Source organism: Phacochoerus africanus, chromosome 4 (assembly GCF_016906955.1).
Source record: "Phacochoerus africanus isolate WHEZ1 chromosome 4, ROS_Pafr_v1, whole genome shotgun sequence".
Lineage (NCBI taxonomy): Eukaryota > Metazoa > Chordata > Mammalia > Artiodactyla > Suidae > Phacochoerus > Phacochoerus africanus.
In genome coordinates, this window is record NC_062547.1 from 96,439,551 (window position 1) to 96,461,306 (window position 21,756).

Sequence of the window (21,756 nt, forward strand, 5' to 3'; positions counted from 1 at the left end):
TTTACATGGTTCCTTACCCCCAAAAAAGGAAAATATGAGTTTGAGGGATAATATGTTTATTTCAGTAAAACTGATCACTTTTTTGGTAGAAATAAAGCCATAAAGTGATTCTTTTAATTTAGGGTAATTTATTGGACACCTCTGGTATAGTCTACTGGACAATATTTGATTAACTTGAGCCCTCTATTTACTGACCCATGAACATTGAAAAACAAGTGTTTTAAAACTTTTTTTTCCCTTGCAAAATTTTAGCAATTTATCACTAATCCTGAAGAGTGGAAATATATGCTCTTAGAAAGCAATGCGCTCTTTTTAAGTGTGGTCAAAATTGGCTCAGGCAAAATAAAAGCCCAGAGAGCAAGCCCCTAGGATTCAAAAGTTGACCTGTGCTTGAAAAGTACCAAGACGTATAAGTTCTTTTTAAAAGTGTTCAGTGCTGGAATTTTGTCATAACCTGTGTATGTTCTCCCTGTTACTGACAGATGTTGGTTTTCAATTCTTATTCATTATTTGTTAATTTTGTCTTTTAAAAACTTATCTGTAAACTGTTACTCTCTATATAGTCATGTTGCCAGTGTAGGGTAGAGAATGTCGTGTGTGAGTTAGCGTTATGATTTTCTACACTGATGGTGTGGGTGATTTCATATTCTAGGTGAATCTGATCGGAAAAGGTGAATTCATTTGATCCAAGCAGTAGACTTCCATTCTCCTAAGTGTCCATCCCCTCTCTATACCCCATTCCTGGGCACTGGAAGTTGAGTGGGCTTAAGCAAAGTGGCAAGGAAGGTGGGATGAGTGCCTTCCCATTACCCAGTTCTTTCTTTTTTTGTGTGTGACCTCTAGTTCTACTCAGTTTTCCACAATTCTTTATACAGAAATTATTTTACTTTATTTTTTTTAACGTCAACATTGCTTATCAATTCTTTCCTGAAGGACACCCTAGACAAACAGTACAGTGGAATCTCCCTTTATTTTCCTCTGAGGTTGCTTTGTTAGTACACAGTGACCTTGGAGGGTGGCCTTGCTTGGCTGAGGATAGCTTTCTAAGAGGCTTTTGTGTAGAGAGGGGGCTGGCTTTATACAAAGAGTGGGGTAGGCGAAAGCAGAATCCTTATTTTCCTTTTGTTCTGATCTTGCTCCGTCTTGGTGATCTTTAATGCCTGGTTACATCTGCAGAGCAGCCAGACACCCACCCTTACAGATGTGTTCATATTTGGGATTGGGCTTAGAGGAAGAAAGGGGGGTATAAAGTGAAAGTGAATGAAAAGAGGACTTTATTATATGAAGATTTTTTTGAATGCCATCATGCTAGCTTTTTTATTGGGCTCTACCAAATTTTCCAGTCAGTATATATATATATCTCAAAGGAAGTAGTTTAACAGGTTTTTTTTGGGGGGGAGGGGTTATTGCCTCTAGATTGAGTAAACCACACTATAGCCTAGAATCAAGTATGTGGAGATACTTCTGATGCCTGGAAAGACTGATGATCTCTTAACTCAGGCAAAATCTACATGAAGCCAATAAAGTAGTTCTCTGATGTGATTGCCTTTCTTCCCCATTTGTTAATTAAACATAGTGCAAAAACTATCCTGGGTAACTATATGTATCTGTTTAGAACATGGTTTGAGATATCTATATGTTCTTTATATATGTATAGTTCTACACAAAATCATCCTTAAAGTATTGCTGTCCTCCAAAATGAGGCAAAAATGTACCCCAATAACAAGTTGCAGAGCATATATTCTTCTCATACTTTTTCAATTAGATTTTTGTTAGGGGTCATTTAAGGCAACAACAGAATTAGGCAAAGAAGAGGACTGTAGACAGAACAAGTATTTGCATTTTTTACAGTGGCTTCAAAAGCCACAAATCTTGGAAGTTTGATTTTCAGTTTTTTGAACATATTATCACTTTGATTTAACATGCCAATGCTTTGTATTATTTTATGGAATAGTATGATGTTATAGTCTAATAACTACATCTATTATAAGTTCTTATTCCTAATACAGAATTGAGTCTTTATCTTTAGTGTGGTTGTGGAGAAGGGTCTCCTCATTCACCCACTATTTAGGAAAGATTTTGTTTTCAGACTATTGGCTGCTTACCTAGGAGCTATCCAGTCTTGTTGATATCCTAGCAAAACACACCCTGTTGGCTCTTATTGCTTAAATATTCCCACTTCTAAAATTACCACTACACCACTGGGGGTGAATGAATACACGATTACAATTTCAATTTGACAGTGTTAAAGGAAATGGCATAGGGATTTAATTAGACCCTCTCCATGTGCTCCATTGATTCTCATATGGGTTTTCATTCTAGCATAAGCAGATGTGGATTCTAACATAGAAGCTAGATTCTCTTGCACCTTGTTGGGTTATTCAAACCAGTAAAACAGCCAACAGTTAGTTGCCTGAATATCCAAAAGCAAACTGGTTGGGGAAAATTGAGAGGTAGTTTCCCTTCATTTCCTTTCCTTTATGAAATAGGAAGAAGATTGAAGTCATCAGGAAAATACTGATTTTTATGGTTCTTGATCTTTATGCTGTATAATGAAGAAGGAAATTAGGCTATAGTGAAATACTTTCAAAATTTTGGGCAATAACAGAAACTTCCTGACATTATTAGAAAAGAAGTATAGTTATTTCTTATTTTGAGCAAAACAAAATGCCCAACTGAGAAAGATATGAAAGCCACTGTTAAAATTAGTTACTGGAGATTTTAAGAGGGAAACTTATTATAACTTTTTGAAGTTTTTCTTGAAATATATATTTTTTTCTTAAAATGAAGGTCAAATGTATTCTCATTTTAGATTTCTGGAAATACCATTTTAGATTTCTCCCAACAATACTTTGTAAAATTTTCTAACAATTCAGTTTGGATACAAATTAGCAGTAGCCAGAAAATAATTGAAGTTGAGCACAGAAGTCTGAGAGGGCATGCCACCACCCACTGCCGTGGCTGCACAGTGGAGAGTGCTATCATAGACTACATGGTCTGTCACTTGAGGACACGGAGGCAACTGTCTAGTTTCCTAAGTAAGTCATCAGGCGCTTCACACTAGCACTTGCATAGAGGCAGCATTGTGACTCCTTTGTATTAGTTGTGAACTCATTTTCACCAAGCCTTCCAGTCCTCATCCTTCCAGACCTTCTGTTTAATCTTCCTCACGTGGACCCCATTATCACTTTGTCTGGCTTTTAAGACCACCCCGCTTGCCTCAACTTTTCTTCTCCCTTTCCTCTGGCCTCACTGTGTTAGGTAACCCTGGATCCTGTCAGCTCTAGGCTGCTACCAATGAGTTATCATTTCTCACCCATGGTGCCCCGCAGTGTTTGTACATTAGTTTTACCCCTTGGGGGATACCTTATGCGAAAGTGGAAAATGGTGTCATTTGTTTTTCTGTAGAAAGTGTTTTGTTGTATTGTGCCGAAGTGGAAGAGACAGAGAGGAGAGAGAAAATCATCAGGCAGAAGTGATATATACCTACTAGCAAGTTATATGTGTACATATATGTTATATTTATTTAAATGTTTGCAGCATTTAATGCTTAAACTCTTCCTTCTCTTTTTAAAGTTCACCGGCATGCATGCAATAATGGAGTTCTATAGAAAAACGTTTAAAACAGCAATACACATAATAAGATCTCCAAATTTTAATGATCCGCCACTTAATCTACCTATTAGAGCTGTGGTGTGCTTTCTGAAATATTAAAGACGTTTTGTCTCTTCGTATTCTACTTCCTAAAAAGTTGGACAATAGTTAACAATTAAAAATGAACTTCTTATACCTTGCAATCTGTGTTACATTTATTACCTTTAAATTGAATATGCACATGTTAAGGTGGTATAAAAGTCCGTATGTATACATGCATACTCATTTGTTGTCTGGAGGTCCTGTTTTTCTTAATCCTTGACCTATCTTATATATTGTGTAGTTATAAGTAGAAACTATTTACATTTTGCATTTTATTGTTTTTAACTTTTTTTCCTAGAAAATAGTTTATTGAAAATATATGTGTCCTGTCCTGTCCGGTCCTGAGGTTTTGAAACTTATACATTCACGCATAGGTAGGTTCTACCTTTGTTTGGTGGCATCTGCTTGAAGTAGGTGAAAGTTACGATTCTATTTTTATAGAAACAGCCTTTGCAACTACTGTTAGGGAGGCATTAGGGTATATCATTAGTATAATAAGCCATTCTGATCACTGTTAAGGTGTGGCCTCTGAGTATCACAATTTGGGAAGAAAAGAAATAACAAAGGCCAAATAGCACAAGGGAACATTTGCATTATAAAGCAATGATAACAATCACAGCAATGAAATATTTTACAGTATAAAAGGCTTTTTTCCCTTTATATCCATCAAGTTAGGTGGGTCACACAACTATTAATTGTCATCAATATAAGTGAGATGTTGAGGTTCAATTATAGTGATTTCTCCAAGACCATTTGATCAATAGTTAAAATGTGCTGAGCCTTGAACCTGGCCCTTTGACTCTTAGATGATGGACTATAGGTATTCTAAAAAGATGAGGAAAATGACATTAGAATGATTTGAAGGGCCCTCAGACCTTGGGATCCTTGAATGGTTCACTTGAGTTGACTTAGAAAAATGTCCCAGTCCTTCTCCTTTTCCCTCCCCTGTTAACCTCTGTATTCTGGTGCTGTCTCTTCTGTCCCTCCCCTGCCTTCTCATACAGACAGAACCATGAACAGGGAACAGGGAGGAACTTAGTGAAATCTCCAGGAACAGGGTTTGACTCCGTGGCTAGGCTTTCTGGAAACCCCCCTTAGAACCTAGAAGTCTAAGCCATATCTAGACATTGCAGATGAGTTCTGTAAAATCTACATTCTAGCTCTAGGTTTGCCTGCCCTGGTCTCCACTGGGCAACCAGTGGATCAGGATATCTGAACCCACTTTTCTCACTATTCACCTCAGGCATTTGAAGCTCCCTGAGCTAAGTATTTGGAAACCAAGGGAAGGGACTATCCCTGGACTTTGTGGAACATTCTGTCTGTGGTCTTTGAGAAGAAACAGGGTTGAAAATTTTGCTGCATCATGAAAAGTCCTCTGTGAAATAATCATAGAACTATTTTATCATGCATTTGTAACTGCTAAGCTCTGAAAAGGCCGCCATGCAATATTAGGGCATCTTTATCTTCTTTGACCAAATTTCTCACCCTTCTGGGAGATGCCTAATTTGTTTCTTCAGTTCATGATTTTTCCTATTCACATGCAAATGGAAAGGTAACAGGTTCAAATGCTATTTATCACAGCTTAGTCTTAATAGGATTCTTCCTTCCCTTCTTCCTTCCCTCCCTCGCTTCCTTTCTTCCATCTTTCCTTCCTTCCCTCCCTCTTTCAGTCTCCCTCTCCCCCTTTGTCTTCCCTCCTTTTCAGTCTCCCTCTCCCCCTTTGTCTTCCCTCCTTCCCTTCTAATATCCATACCATTTTTCCTTATTTTCCCATAGCTCATATTTATTGTACACATACTGTGTTCTAGATACAGTGCTAATTAGCAGTGTTTAAAGAAAAGTGCTGAATCCCGACAGTTCTGGGTTTCAATACTTGCTTACCACTTAACAAACTGTAGCACCTCAGAGAAGTATCTCAGTCCTTAGGCACCTTTCACTTTTGAATCTTTAAATGGCAGTGTTAATGCCTACCAAATAGCTTTGCTAAGATTACATAAGATAGCTTGTCAAAACTCTCCTAAAGTATATATATATACTGAAATATATATATGAAAAAATATATGTATTGCTTTTTAGGGCTGCTCCTGTGGCAAATGGAAGTTCCCAGGCTGGGGGTTGAATTGAAGCTGTAGCCAGGCACTGGCCTATACCACAGCCATAGCAATGCCAGATCCGAGCTGCATATGTGACCTACACCACACCTCATGGCAACGCCTGATCCTTAATCCACTGAGTGAGGCCAGGGATTGAACCTGCCTCCTCATGAATACTAGTCAGTTTGTTACTGCTGAGCCATCGTATATTTTGAGAGAGGGGAGGGCCCATAAGGGAGGACACAGGCCACCAAGAGGGACAAGGATAGAGATTAGCCAGGCTTAAGGACAAACATTACCCATTTCACTGTGTTGCTTGAGAAATCACTTATAGAAAGCTGTCTTAGGTTATTTCATCCTTGCATCTTTCCATTTCCTGGGTATAATTCATGATGAAGCTATGTGGTGTCATGAAAAGCAGTGAACAGGGGGTTATATCAGTCCTGACTATGTACTGATCAGCATGTGATAAGCCATCTAACTTTCCCAGACATTATCTTCCTCCTCTACAAATGGAGGGAATGAAATGAAATTTATTGCACAAAGCTCTTCCAATTCTCAAAAGTGATATACGACTCTAACTTATTAAAGACTTCCCTAACTGCTTAAAACACTGTGTTTTAATGCAAACATTCCCAGGTCCACTACAAAAATCATGTAGACATTCTCTCTGCCCTGTGGCCAGAAGAGTACAGAGAAACCACTTCAGATATTGTGGTGGAACTGAGCTGTGCTGTCTCAAAACTCCTCTGAGACTTGGGCTCCATTTGTAGATTCTGGCAAAGCTGTCCAGAACCACAGTATCCTATCATGTTTATGGGAGGAAATAATCTCTTATTCCCTGAAAAAAAATCATTACATTGGAAAAAAGAAGTCCTAGGTTCTACCTATGGTTTTGTTACAAATTAATCAGGTAACCTTGGGCAAAGCAAATGACTCTTCTTTGGACCTCATTTTTCTTGTTATAAAATGAACCAGATTTTTGCGTCTTCTTGCATTGCCAAAGTGCTCAACTTACAGCCTCAGAACTACTTGATTGACTTAAGAAAAAATTTCAGATTGGAAGCCTCCCCTTAATCTATCAAAACAGGTCAAACTACATGTTTTTAGTGAAAAAAATTCTTTTTGCTATCACCACTCTGGACCACATGTAATCATTTATCTTTCATGAAAACAGTAATTGTCATATTGTAGATATGGTATTTCTGGTGTGCTTTTAATTACTTGGAAACCACACACACACACACACACACACACACACACACACACACAAACACACACGGGTGCTCTTATAAATAACAAGTAAATTTTCTCCCCCACAAGGACACTAAATTTAGTCTGGAGAAGCATTCCACATGCTTTTAAACATAGATCTAGTGTCTAATAGCTAAGATCATTACCATGTACAGATTTTTCCCTTTTCTTTTTTTCTTCATTTGCTAAGGTTTTACAATATCAGGGCAAATATTGGTCCTCTCATAAGGTTTTACGATTTTTATGCTTCACCTTGCATTTATTTGTTGGAATACCTATTATCTTGTGTCTAAAGAACCTCTGATCATTTAAGATTTACCATTGATTAAATAATTTTTCCAAAAAAGAAAAAAATCACCATATTAAAAATATACCTTGATTAAAAGTTGCTTCCTGATTTGGGAAACCATAGCTGTGAGAAATTTGTATTTATTTATTTATTTATTTTTTGGCTTTTCTGAGTGCCCTGCATAATATGGATTTCCCAGACCAGACCAGGGAGGACCAGGGGCCAGATGCATTCATGGCAACACCGGATCCTTAACCCACTGTGCCAGGGTCAAACCTGTGTCCCAGAGACACCATTAATCCCATTGTGCCATAGCGATAACGCCGAAAAATGGGTATCTTGAATCAGGGATATGTGATCAGTCATTTTAAGTCAAGAGTAGCCATGCTTTAAATATTATCCAGAAGTCCCTGACTTTTCTGGAAAGCTTGTTTCTAGTGGATATTCCCTTTGAACTCTGGATGTCGTGGATACCAACAGGCAGCACTGCATCATAGGCAATATCTTGACATTTGTATCCCACGCTTCTGTGATGTTATTCTGATTAAACACAGGTGCATGATCCTACCCTCTGAAAACTACTGTTGGAAACATTGAAACATTTGCTCAGTTTTCCATGTTACAAATCCCTAGATCTTGTTGCATTGAGTAAACAAATATCTTTTCTCCCACAAGAAATAAAAGCAAAGCTAGGTTGAAAAATTATTGAGAGGCAAAAAAGTAGAGAAGAATTGTGATTTTGCCAATTCACAGGCAGAAACTTATTGATACCCTGTTGGAGAAAAATACATGCTAATTGTTATAAGTATAAAATTAAACTCTAAAATATTCATTAGCTTGGGTAAAATGACCAGATAGCGAAATATAAGATATATTCTGCCATCAGGGCCTTATTGCAGATTTGAAATTCAAGCTCTGGACAATCTGAAAAGTTTAAAATTGGCTTAATCTTATATTTGGTGGTGATTATTCAAGTTGCTAGCTTGAACAACAACGACAAAAAAATGGCTCCATTTTTTTTTTTAAATCATAGCTAAATTGTCCCATGGATTCAAGATACAAAAGGGGAGTTTTGTTATTCTGTTTTATTTAAATGATGTGAGAATTATACTTACAATCTACCTGGATAGGTGAAAAAATTTCTGTAAAAATTCTACATGTCAATTTAACCTTCATGGGTTTCTCATATGAATTATCAGCCACTAAGGAGAAGACTGGGGAAGAAGAGGCATATCTCTGGGTAGTATTCACACAGCATCTCGTATTTCCTCACCCCTGCTTTATTTTAATGATCCAGACATGGAAGTGGATACTCTTTTCACTTCCTTTTTGCAGTTTTTGCTCACTTCCTTTACCCTGGGCCTCAAACTTGCCCTAGAGATTCAGCTACAAAGCATTACCTGTTGACAGGGTTCCAGAGGTAAAGTGTGTTGCTCTCTGTTCAAGCTGATTCAGGTCAGTAGGTATTCACTGGATGATTGTTATGGCTGGGTGTTTTAGTCGATGACTTTTCTTTCTCCTACCCTCTTCATATCCAACTGCTCTGGCTCCTGTTTTGCTAGGGAATGAACTAGAAGGCCACAATTTATCTTTCAGAACTAATCTTATGTGATAATGATTTCACGCATTACCCCTGTCAGAGAACTTCTGCCTTTAAATGGTAGTTGCCAATGCCCTGTAAGTCTTGAAGTCTTAGTCAGGAAGGTGAAGACAAGGCCAGTTGAAGGTGCTCAGTGCTTCTCAAATTATACCATATAGAAATTTCTGTATTCACTCAATGAGAATGAAGAAGTAGGTCTGGAGCTAAAGGTGGCTTTGCTTTTAGTTTTCAATAAAAATCAACAAGAACGTGCCTTTAAAATGAGCTCTCTCTGTTTTTTTTTTTTTTTGCTATTAATAATTCCACCTTTTCTCTAGTCTTTTGAAATTATTGTTTTTACCAAATGACTAATAAACTTATCACAGACTTTTCAAAAATCACCCCTGGTGCAATCAAAAAGTGCCCAGAAATGTTGCTTATCACATTAAACTTCCAAGTTAGGCTTACATTTGTGCAACCATATCAATCCTCTCAAGCTGGAAACAATATGTACAGAAACATTTTTCTGTAAGTATTTACCAGCATGCCATGTTGAAAGTCAGATGGGTTGAAATATTGGCATTTGGTTAAATTGATGCAGTTAATATATATACTATAAAAAGTAAATTTACAGGCATTTATTGGACACAGCAAAATTTAACATTGAGAAAGAGAAATTCATCAATAAGAACTGGAGCAGTACAAAGCACTTATCTTTTAAACAAAGTTGTCATTTATCTGATTAAAGATTTGTTTAAGAAGAAGTGTTTGAAGAATTCTCTCCCATGCATGAAGTGAGGCTGATTGTTTCAACTGCTCCTCTTAAAAGAGACTAGCTAGATGACTCAATAGTTCTTTTCTAAATCATGAGTTATTGTATATGATTTGTGAAGTCCAAAGTAATAATGCAACTGCTCTTAAAAATCCCAATGCCTTGATCTTTCATGTTCAAGCAACAAATGAGACGACCAGAGTTGATTTGTTTTTATTTATTTCCAAAAATTACCTGGGGAAATCATTGATTTTGTTTATAGGATTGTTTACCTGTTTTTAAAATTAAATATGAGTTCCTATAGATGGATTTCTTTTCTAAACATAACAATTTCTTATAGTGTGTCCTTAAAAACAATATAAAGTATTTTTATAGGCAAAGAAGCAAACAAGCTAAAAGGAAACCCCAGAAAACCTCTCAAAGCATTTTTCCTTTCCTTGTGAGTTTACCTTACAATCGACTAAATAAATCCTGGAAGATTTTCCTAAGTCAACATGGTTATGAGTTGTCTTGCTGCAAATAATAGCACTTTTTAGTACACTTATTTTTTTAAGTCCCTTTTTATTTTGTGAGAAATCTTAACTTCTTGGTAAAAATATTTTCATTAGAATAAAAATGGGACTTTCATTTTCTAAAATGCTTTGAAGTTTGAATTTTTTATGTATATCAGGAGACTAAGTCCTTCTGAATAGTGTACTAATGATAAATTTAGGATTTAAAGAATCAACCCCCATTATAGTTACAAAAACTATACCTAGTATTGACATCACAGTCAGCTTTTGTGCAAATTTCATTTGTGACAACTATTTATTATACTTATCAAATAGCAGGAAAAGGCTCCAACATTGAAGTTTTTAAAATAGTGACAGGCACTGACTGTAGCTGGCGTTGGACCAATCAGATAATGTGATAAGATAGTGCTAAGAGGTCAAAGCAGTTGTAGAAATTGAAAGGAAGTTAAAGTATTTATGGCTATTCAGCAGCTCATTTTTTAAGAGTGCTCTTCTTCTGTGGGAAGCTTGAGAACGATGCTGGGTGGAGTTCCAAGAGCACCCCCCACCCCCTCAATCTGGTGCATTATCCCCTCCAGCTTCAGTAGGAACTGATTCTTGTGAATTTGATAGGAGTATACCACTCTGAATATGTTATGTGGCAGAAGGGAGTTTGCTGATATTAAGGTTGCCAATCATTTCACCGACCTCCTCAGTGAAACCTGACCTACTCAGGTGAGCTCCTAAAAGAGGCTAGAGAGGTTTGAGGTTTTAGATTTTCCTGCAAGGCTTGAAAAAGTAAGCTTTCTATGTGGTAGGAGGTTCTGTGGAGGGGCTACAGAGCCAGGATGCAAGGGCAGACTCTAGAAGATGAGACTAGTTCCTAACAAATGGTTAGCAAGAAAATAGGGTTATTGCTCATATAATCACAATAAACAAATTGTATCATCAGTCACTGAGTTTGGAAGAGGATTCTAGAGTCACAGATGTGATTATAGCCCCTGCCAACATCTCAAGTCTAGCCTGGTGACACCCTGAGCACAGGAACCAGCCAACTCGTCTAACCTCTGGAGCAGAACTGTGAGGTAAGGAATTTGTACTGTTTTAGGCTACTAAGTTTATGGTAACTTTTTACGAAACAGTAGAACACAAATGTAGGTAAGAATGAAGCTTTTAAGGGGCACATAAAAATTTAGAAGAGCTGTCAGCATGACAGCAGTGGGCTGGAATTGGGACGCTGAGATGGGATATATGAACCTTCCAGTTGGCCCTTCCGGTCTCTCCCAATACTGCACCTGACACCAAGGCAGAGTATCAGCTGCAATTCATTGCTCTGTTGTTATTCTCAGACTGTTACAAATGTTATTCTTAAAAAATTTTTTTTTTCTGAACTCCCTTCTCTATCAAACATGGAAAATGAAAGATGGAGCTCAGAAGGCACCTGGTTTCTCAAGCCAGAGCTGCTCTTTTCATTTCTGCACTTGTCGGCATTTGCGATCGTGACCCCTGGAGATTAAAGCAATAATTGATTGGGAGCACCTTGTATAACCCAGACCAGATGCCTAGCAAATATTAGTTTCCTTCCATCCAGCCTCTCTCATAGTTGTTTCTGAAACACTTGGACACAGAATAAAGTGGTTATAACATTCCTGGTGATTGTAAGTGGACTACAACAAAATGTTGAAATCAAGCAGGAAAGACAAAGATTGTTTTTCAAGTAAAGCAGAGAATATAAAGAGGGAAGTCAGTAATGATAACCATGTAGGTGACTCCAATTTTCCTTTCTATCTCTCCTAAAATCAATGAAATTTCTCCCCCAGAGCCAGGAAAGGGAGAGAACCACCCCTGTTGCAGTGTTCGCTTTCAGTTGGCTGTATATCCCTGGCCTCTGGGTGAGGTTAACTGTGCAAAGGAAAGCCACACTCTCAGAACAGTTAGATGCTTTTTCTCACTAAACCACACTGGAGATACTAATTCCATTTCTTTCCTGGCTGTAGATAGGTGAATTAGCGAGAAACCACTCCTGCATTGTCTTCCAGTCTTCAAATGAAGCCTAATTAAAGAAATATATAGTTTTTATTGAGCTGCAAGAAAAAGGGACATGGGGCACAATTAAGTTTGCATCAATAATTAAAGCCATAAAATTATTAATGTAGCAAATATTACACATTAATAAGAAATATATTTTGTCACCAACTGCTGCATAAAATCCCTCTTTCATAATCTATAATCCAAAAGGAGAAATGGAGAAGGAATATACAAAAACATTGTTTCAGCCTCAAGTTTGTTGCTGCTTCAATTAAGATGTTTGCCGTATTTCCACACTACCATTTCTAAGATTCAGTTGTTTGGAATCAGTAAAGAAAATGATAAAAAAAATAATGTGATTACAGTGACTTGTATGTAACATGAAGTTTTACTAGGGAGATGGAAATATTTATCAATCTTCACAATATTTTCCACTGATAAGGACTACCCATTCAATATGCAGAGAGAGAAGAGGCCTCCTCTACCTTTGCTCTATATCTTTTCTTTGGCTGAACTTGAATTATTCTGCTCCTGTCCTCTTTGTAGAGACAGAGGCTTGATGTCAAAGCCAACTTTGGGAGTGGGGGATCCCCAACTGAGAAAACTCTTCTTTTGGTCATTAAAAGTCCACTGGAGAGTGTTAAGGAATGAGTTTCCATCTCCTTCCTTCCCCCAGACGACCCATCCTGCACATCTTTTATCAAAGCCTTATCATCTGCATCTGCAATCAGCTGTTTCCTTGCATAATTCCCATAGACTTGATAGGCACCAACAACTATTTAAGAAATAAATGAGCGAGGGAGCACGGAGTTATTTTATTCAAATCAAGACTAAGAAGTTCCTGTCATGGGTCAGCAGTAACAAACCCGACTGGTATCCATGAAAACTTGGGTTGGATCCCTGGCCTTGCTCAGCAGGTTAAGGATCCAGTGTTGCCATGAGCTGTGGTGTAGGTCACAGACGCAGCTCAGATCCCACGTTGCTGGGACTGTGGTGCAGGCTGGTAGCTACAGCTCCGATTCAACCCCTAGCCTGGGAACTTCCAGGTGTGGCCCTAAAAAAGACAAAAAAGAAAAAAAAAAAGATTAAGATTGCCTTATTTATAAACATCTCAATCAGGTCCTATTAGTCAATTTAATTTTTAAAAAGTTAGTCCAGTGTCAACTATGAATAAGTTGTTGGGTGATACATAGTGAAGGAGGTTAAGTTTTCTCTCTTCTAGTCCAGTAGGAAAAAGATAATATGTAAAGAGACTATACAAACTGCCACAAAGAGTCACTAACAAAATAAATGGGGGCTTCAAAAGTGAAAAAGGAATATGTGGTTAGTTTAAGGACTTAGGAAAGCTTCATGGAAAAAGTGACCACTAAGATGTGTGGTAATAAATGGAAGGAATTTTAAAAAGGGAAAAGATTCTGGGTAGCTGATGGTTAGGTGTGTAAGGAAGGAGCATAAGCAAACAGAGGAAAAGTTCAGAACATGTTTGGGAATAGCTCGTGTTCCAACTTGGCTGAAGCAATTTCCAAACTAGACTTGGGGCCTGAGGCTTCCAGAGGTAGATTAGATCTCTCTTGAGGTGGCCTTTGAGTGATAGCCCTGGGTGGGGTGGGGCTCTAGGAAATGTTCTGCTTTTTTTGCAGTTGGTACTGTATTCATTCAGTTTTATGCCTTAAGTGATTGCAGTCTCATTAGTGATTAGTTCTCCTAGATTGGATTTGGGCTCCAATTTCTTTAGTGTCTTTTACAGTCCTTTGCTTATAGTAGACAAATGTACCAAGATTCAATATACATTTTTTTTAAATTTGATTGCTGAAATGTTTGGCTGATCATCTTCAAGGTATTTATACATTTTATAAACCATCTTGATTTTCTCAAGAGCACTGTATAGTAACTATGCCCATTTTACATGTATCGAAACAAGGTACAGAGGTTAAGATATTTGCTCAACTTCTAATGAGACCAGGACTCACATATGCTGATTTCAAATCCTGGGCTCTTTCCTTTGCACCACATTGTTGTAGTTTCTAGAATATGGAAGCTTTAACACTTTCTAAGACTAACCAAAAGGAGGGAAGAAAAGATACATTCCTGGGATAAGAGAAAAATCAGAGTAGTCATCTTCCTACACTGATAGAAATTTCACTTGGAGCCAAGTACTCAGTGTGACCCAGTTAATCTTTCTCATAGATTTCAATTTTTTGCCTATGATTTTTATATCTCTTCCTGAATTTACAGGCAAAAATATATTAAAAGTTTTTTTCAAACAATACTGGGCCATCATAATAACAACTGTTAATTATCAAGAACCTACTGTGTGCTAGTAACTGTATAGCTGCTTTACACATATTACATTTATTCCTATTGGAATCCTGTAAGCCTATTTTAAAGAGAACTGATTAACTTTCAAATCTAGTTCTGCTCTCAGATTCTGAGATCTTTCCTCCTGTCTCTAAAATTACTGGTTTCTAGCCAAGGACATGCTTTGTGGGTCTATTCTACTATTTTTTTCTGAATATATGATTCAGGTTAAGCTCTAATCCTATAGCCATGAGACTTCTCCAAATATAGTTCCATTTTTTGGCTGACTCTGGTCTAATAATGTAGACGCTATTAAGACACAACAGTGTAAGATATGTTTATTATCTCGTAGGGACTTATACTTCAGTTAAATCAATCAAGTACAGTTACAATTAGAAGGATGAGAAGTCAGTGGTATACATACACCAAAAATTATTCATTCCAGAAGGCTGATAGAGGCAATAAGGAGAGGAAGGTAGAGTTAGGCCTTGAAAGTTGAGTAAAATGTGAATAGAAAGAAGAAATGCGAACTTGATGGGGGTGATAGAAACCACCATGAGAAAAAGTGCTAGCTTGTGAATGTATTTGTTTATTAAAAGGATTCCCATTCATTTCCAAATCCTTTTTTTTCTTCCTAATGACTGGTTTTGAGTCACTCCTCATGGCCGCCTCACGGTATGGAAGATTGAGTAGCTCAGAGTAAGAGTTAAAACCATTTAAATGCACTTTAATGTGAGAAAACAAGCAGAACACTAATAGACCTAAAGGTAAATGCAATAGTTATGGGCAATTCAAGGAAAGCCTTTCTCCAGACAGTCATTCTAACCTAAAAACGCTAACCTCCATCTGGTTTGGACTACTAATTTACTGTGTGGGTGGATGTGTGAAATTTAAAATCTTTTGAAGAGAGTAGGGCAGTATTTAACCCCAAGAGAGTGTGATTTCTGTTGCATAACTTGAAAAAAATGTGGTAACAAGTGTGGTCGTACCACAAACATATACATCACCTCTGATTCCAATCTCGTTTGATGATGTTATCACAAATTTGTTTTCTACTCCTGATACAAATATCTAGTGCTAAATCACCTTGGATAAATGGAAGGTGAAAATGTTGGTGGTTTTCTATAAGGCAGTGGAGCATCTTGAGACATCAGACTTAGCAATCTTGAAAGACCCCAGCTCACCCTGTTTCGTTGTTGCTTGGATATTGTACCTTTAAATCCTTCCCACTAATTCATCTCACATTATTTACTTCAGTGTTTAAAACAATGCTAGCACGGTTAGGATTCCAAGTTATAGTTCATCCAGGGCTGGAAACCACTGATTTAGATTCTTCATAATTAAAAACATGGAAGTGGAGTTTCCTCTGTGGCACAGTGGGTTAAGAATCTGACTTCAGGATTTCCTGTTGTGGCTCAGTGGAAATGAATCTGACTAGTATCCATGAGGATGTGGGTTCGATCCCTGACCTCGCTCAGTGGGTTGAGAATCCAGTGTTGCCATGAGCTGTGGTGTAGGTTGCAGATGTGGCTCAGATCCTGTGTTGCTGTGTCTGTGGCGTAAGCCAGCAGCTGTAGTTCCAATTCCATCCCTAGCCTGGGAACCTCCATATGCTGCAGGTGCAACCCTTGAAAAAAAAAGGGAATCCTACCTCAGTGGTCCAGGCCACTGCGGAAGTTGTGGGTTTGATCTCTGGCTCTATACAGTGAGTTAAAGGATCCAGCATTGCTGCAGCTAGGGCATAGGTTGCAACTGCATCTCAGATTCAATCCCTGGCCCAGGAACTTCCATATGTTGTGAGTGGGGGCCATGAGAAAACAAAAAAAAAACCAAAAATAGATGTAGTGGGTTTTAGTCATAATATAAATATCATAATGAAAAAACTCATCAAATTGAGCTAGGCTCAACCCTTTTAGGGAAAATGAAAGATGGCCTGCCCTAGTGGGATACCAATACTTTGCTAAAAGGTAGAAGGCTTTCAGGAACTTGCCTAAAGACTTTTAGGAAATTAGAGAAAAAAGAGTGTATACATGTATGTGTAACTGGGTCACCTTGCTGAACAGCAGAAAATTGACAGAACATGTAAACCAGCTATAATGGAAAAAATAAAAATCATTATTAAAAAGAAGAAATTAGAACTTGAATCTTCTGTCTTCAAATCCTGTGTCCTTTCTACTAGGTTATTTAATATCCGTAGTTGTGTATGATTTGCTCAAATATCACAGCCTTGGGAGAGAGTTTCTTTGACCATCCAGTCCAAAATAATCTTTCTCTAGCAAATTACCGTGTTTCATATTATTTTTTTTCAAAAGAATACACTATTTGAAATCAGAGAAAGTAGTTCCATGGGAGTACGGACCTTGACTATCTTGTTCATTGCCACATCTCTAGCAATTAAATGGTTATTTGTGCAAATTGTTGAATGAATGAATGAGTCAGTGAGAATTTTGCATTCCTACAAATATGTCAGTGTCATCATGTGGCCTGCGTCTAGATGGAGGTGGAACAGGGACACTTTTAATAGGATAGGAGGTTTCTCAGACCAGCAGCTGCATTTGAGGCAGAAAATCAATTTCTACCCTGGATGACATTTTCAAAAGAAGTGTATCTGGTAGCATGGAATCTTCTATCTGACAGGGCTTATGTCAAAATACCAGGATGTCTAGATGAGTGGCCCACATTCTGTAAAGAGGGCGTGCCATTCAGAGATGCCATGAACTATACATGCGGTTTAGTCCCTCGTCTAACAGACTTGCTAGCTGCACAAATAAAGAGTGACTTTGGTTTTGTGAGTATGCTTATGTTCAGTAAGAAAATTTGCATGCAAATGCATATATGCACAGACATTTTCTAAGCTTGGTGGGAAATAAATATGGGATGCATACTCCCCAAGTTAGCTAGTATTTGTAATATTCTTGGTAATAGGGTGGAGGATGCCTGTCTGGTATGTCCTCAAATATTTAAAACATCGTCTTTGTTTAAGACCTAAAATTCACAGTAAGATGGAGACAATATCAGAAAAAAATGTAGACTATTTATCACAACTTATGCAAAGCATTTTGAGTAAATGAACCCAACCAGTTGTGCTAAGGAATGCTTTTCCTCCTGGTATTTGTTACTGAGGAAAATCATTACCAAAGTAGTTTAGCTAATTCATTCCCATGTTTGGAATTAAGCATTTTTAACAGTTATCTGCTTCCCATTGTCTGTCTGGGACAAGCCTTGTCAGTAAAGTACTTAGCTCTCTGCTGCCAGAATGAAGATAGGGTCATCAGAATCCTGTTGTAAACTCAGGAAGATAAAGACAGGGGAGCTGGCTTCTGCCAGGAGTCAGGTTGGTAAAGGGTTCTGGGGACATGGAGGAGGGAGTAGAAGGACAAAAGATTTGATTTTATTTGTAGGCACAGTGAGTTAACTACTTACTTTGTCTCATTCAGCATCCTGGGAAGTATTTGTATTCTTTCATTTCACTTCATTTCTCATTCACCATGTAAATACACACACACACACACACACACACACACACACACACACACACACACTCCTTCTTTAATAAGGAGACAAGGCTTTTATTTTATAACTAGAGAAGAGATAATACTATACGAAGAAGAAAATTATTGATTGATGTTCTCATGCATTTGGAAATAACTGATAAGGAATCCTTTCCTGAGCTGGAAAAAGAAGGGAGATATAAATTGTAAATTTGGGGCTTTACTATGTACCTGGTTCTTAGAAGAATTAAATACACTCTCAAAATTTCATTTAATATAAAACTTAGGTGAGAATTTTCTTGGAGGAGCATCTTAGGCTCTTAAAATTAGGTAAACAATAGGAAACCTTCCTAAGTGGGAAGCCAGCTTTTTTTTGCAGATAAATGTATCCACTTTAGGATTTTCCTTGCAGCTGGATTTTTAAAAAATGGGAACACAGGATTAAAAAGTGTATCAGTTTTTATCCTTGACTCCCAAGAGTCTTTACAGTTTAAAAACATTTAAACAACTGAAACTGATAAAAATAAGTTAAAGTAATGAGAAAGCTATCAATAAGTTAATGACTATTGCAATTATAAATTAATAGAGGTGGTTCCTTTTGACCTGCCACAGATGTCACGTCAATTGATTAAATGTTCTGAGACAATGAAATGACAAAAGACAACTTTATTATAATGCTTCAGGCAGGGAATATTTTTATTTTGCTATTAGGCGCATATCCACATGTCAGTGACCGATTCCATTTGGAAAAAAGACACGTTGGAGGATATGTACAATTAGGAAAAATCTCCAAGGTGAATTGTAGGTCTGAACTAACCACCTCTGTTATTTTTAGTTGACATTCAGAATCATAAAAGGTAGCATTTTAGGCTTTATTTTGACTCAGCGCAGAAAAACTGTTGGTTCCACCTCTCATAGGTATCACAGGTTGGCACAGCCTTGCTGGGCTGGTAACCTCAGTAGAGGTCTGCGCTGGGTCTCTGCACGTCCATGACAGGGATGAAATTGGAAAAGGTGTCAGGGTACTAACATATTTTCAGCAGTATCCTCCTGCTAGCTATCCCCAGTGTGCCGAGGATGCTATCTTCTTGAGGGTGATTTGGTAGCCATGGATCTGCTTTCTGCAACAGCTATTGGAACCTCAGCCTCTCAGGAGTGATAGGGAGAATCTGAGAGGGAAAAGGATCACTTCCCTTTAGTTTTTTGGTTTTTTGTTTTTTTTTTTTTGCTAGAAAAATGTCTGTCTTAAAAAATAATAGGAGCTATCTTCATAATCTTTTGATAGGCGATGAGAAACCTTGAGTGAAAGAGAGGTATATTTGATATTTGGGAATAGTTGATGATAAACCGTAATTGACTACATGCCTGTACTTTGACCAGCCATATAAAAACTGGCTGTCTGGCAGGCAGAACTAAATTCCTAATCATTTGAAAAATGGTCTGTTGAGTGGACCCATAGACACATAATCTCACATTTTAGCTTGCTAGGTCAGGAAGCTGTTACTTTTGGTGGCCTAAACAACTTTGCAATGGCCCCTGACTTCTGTCCCTTCAAGAAACAGGCAGTACTTTCTTTGTGTCCCCAGAGACCTTGATTAATGTAGTATTTAGCACATGTGTTTCAGGTCAAACAATTGTATTTCTCTGACCTTCCCTCCTGGACTTTTATTACAGTCATTTCTTATTTTTGTTATTTTTTTCTATCACTTTTTGAATTGTAACATGTCCCCTTTAAAATGCAGAAAATACAAAGCATAATGTTTAAAAGTACTTATAATGCTGGTCATAAGAAAGGAGTAGAGAAAGTCATGACTTTTGACTCTTCTACTTTTTAAAATATAGACTTATTCACTGTCAGTTTTAGTCACCAAAGTTATTACTGAATCATACAACTAGAATGATTTATTCTCACTTAAATTAACAGGCTCTGGAAACCAAGAACATCATTCCTTCAGAAATGCTTTATGTCTCAGGCATTATACTTGACTCCAGTGTGAGCCTTTGGTGGTCCTTACTGTCCTGAAGTCCAGTGTGGGGATAGAACACTTAGCAGGTAATTACAACCCAGTTTAATGTGTGTTTGTGATAAGAGAAAGAATAGATGGTAAGAAGGCAACTAGAAGGGGGAAGCTTCAGTCAGGGGAAGCTTCCTGGGGGAAGTGTCATCTAATTTGAGAACTTCAAGAACCCCTCTGTAGATCAATGGATAAACAAAATGTAGCTGATCTATTGTATGCATAGTCACCCAGATCTGCTTACCCAATGTGAGTGTTTTGTTATAATGTTGAAACAGAAATAGCAGTAAGACACCAAGTGAGAGGAGACACCGTGATTTCCTGGGTCTCACCTACTTTAAATTCTGTCCTTTAAAACATTACATTTGGGGGAGTTCCCTTTGGAGCATCAGGTTAAGGATCTGGCATTGTCACTGCTATAGCTCTGGTTACAGCTGTGACATGGGTGCAGTCCCTGACCTGGGAACTTCCGCATGCCATGGGTGTGGCCAAAAAATTACATTTGGATATTTCCTATTTTATCTTATTCCTAATTCTGAAAAGTACTCGTTATAATAGCTACATTATTCTTTTAGGGATAAATCAGGTTCTTTTCAACAAATACTTAGGATGGTTAATAAACAATTTGCTTTTATTTTTATTATCATTTGTGCTAGTATGAAGAATCCTTAGGAGATCTTTGAAAACTTATTTTTATCCAGAGATAACAATGTAGAAGAGTAAATTGTTTGGCAAAGAAGTTGAAGCATATGGGCAGAGATACAAGTATTTACTGCATTTATAAGTTTCATTTTGACTATAAAATGCAGCATCATTTGTCAGTAAATCAAAGCTTATAAAAGTGGCAATTGTGAATGCAGTTGGTTGCAGTATCAAGAGAATGAGGATTAGGAGTGTAACTGAGATTCCTTTTATGATAAATTATCTAGCTCCTGGCTACCGTGTATGAGCTCTATTAACTGCCTATAAATTGTTCATCATAAAATCTAGTTCATTCTTGTTAATTAGGCCAAGGCTTTTATGAAATTTTTTTTCTCCTCTCTCTGAAAGCCTAGGCTGACAGGAGGGTAGCTACGCCAGAATACTGAGGAAGAAAGGACCCTCTGCTAGGCAGGATGCTGTGTTCCTTAAAAACTAATAATTAAAAGAGAAATTCCTGAATTAAAATTACTTTGGCTTCTTACTAGTGAAAATGGAATCGTTCTATTGTAATCACAAAGGAAGGTTAAATACAGCCAAAATAATTGCATCTTCCAACTTTAAATTCTCTCAATCAATAACATACAAGAAAGGAAGGGGAGATGTATGAAAAGGACTGGGTACACCCATTAGGAATGATTAATACCAAGCAACTTCCAGAAAGACAAATAGACTCATCACATTTTTCTGGCATATCTGGCATATCATCCCACGTCACTTTATTATGCATCTTTTCCCCATGAAATTGAACTTTTACTCAAAATTATCTTGAGAAAATCTTGTGTTTGTTGCTCATCTCCTTTTTTTTTTCCTGTTGTATTTTGCTTTTTGTGGTGCTCACATAAGTGATCAACTGGCAGTGAATGTTATGTTTATATTATCTCATATTTTGCATTGCTAACTGGCTCCCTTGATACCATTTGAGGTGCATCCCTAATCACCTCTCACATTTCACACTTCCCTTGCAATCTCTGGATTTTATGAAGAGTAGACACACCGTGCCCCAGTTCTGGACGCCAAAGTGGTTGTGACTTCAGGAAGTCCCAATAGT

At 37.5% G+C, this 21,756-nt stretch overlaps 1 long non-coding RNA gene across 8 annotated transcripts in view; it reads left to right on the forward strand.

The window, feature by feature from the left end:
* Positions 1–21,756, forward strand: part of LOC125126158 (uncharacterized) — a 150,074-nt gene that overhangs the window by 91,985 nt on the left and 36,333 nt on the right. For 4 of the 8 annotated variants that reach the window (XR_007134519.1, XR_007134521.1, XR_007134526.1 and 1 more), the window contains exons 4-6: positions 3,995–4,070; positions 11,127–11,259; positions 19,916–20,044. The exons of 1 other annotated variant lie outside the window; for it this stretch is intronic. This is a non-coding gene — a long non-coding RNA (uncharacterized LOC125126158). The remainder of the gene's footprint in view (positions 1–3,994; positions 4,071–11,126; positions 11,260–19,915; positions 20,045–21,756) is intronic. 3 more of the 8 variants (XR_007134523.1, XR_007134522.1, XR_007134524.1) reach the window with 3 other exon arrangements.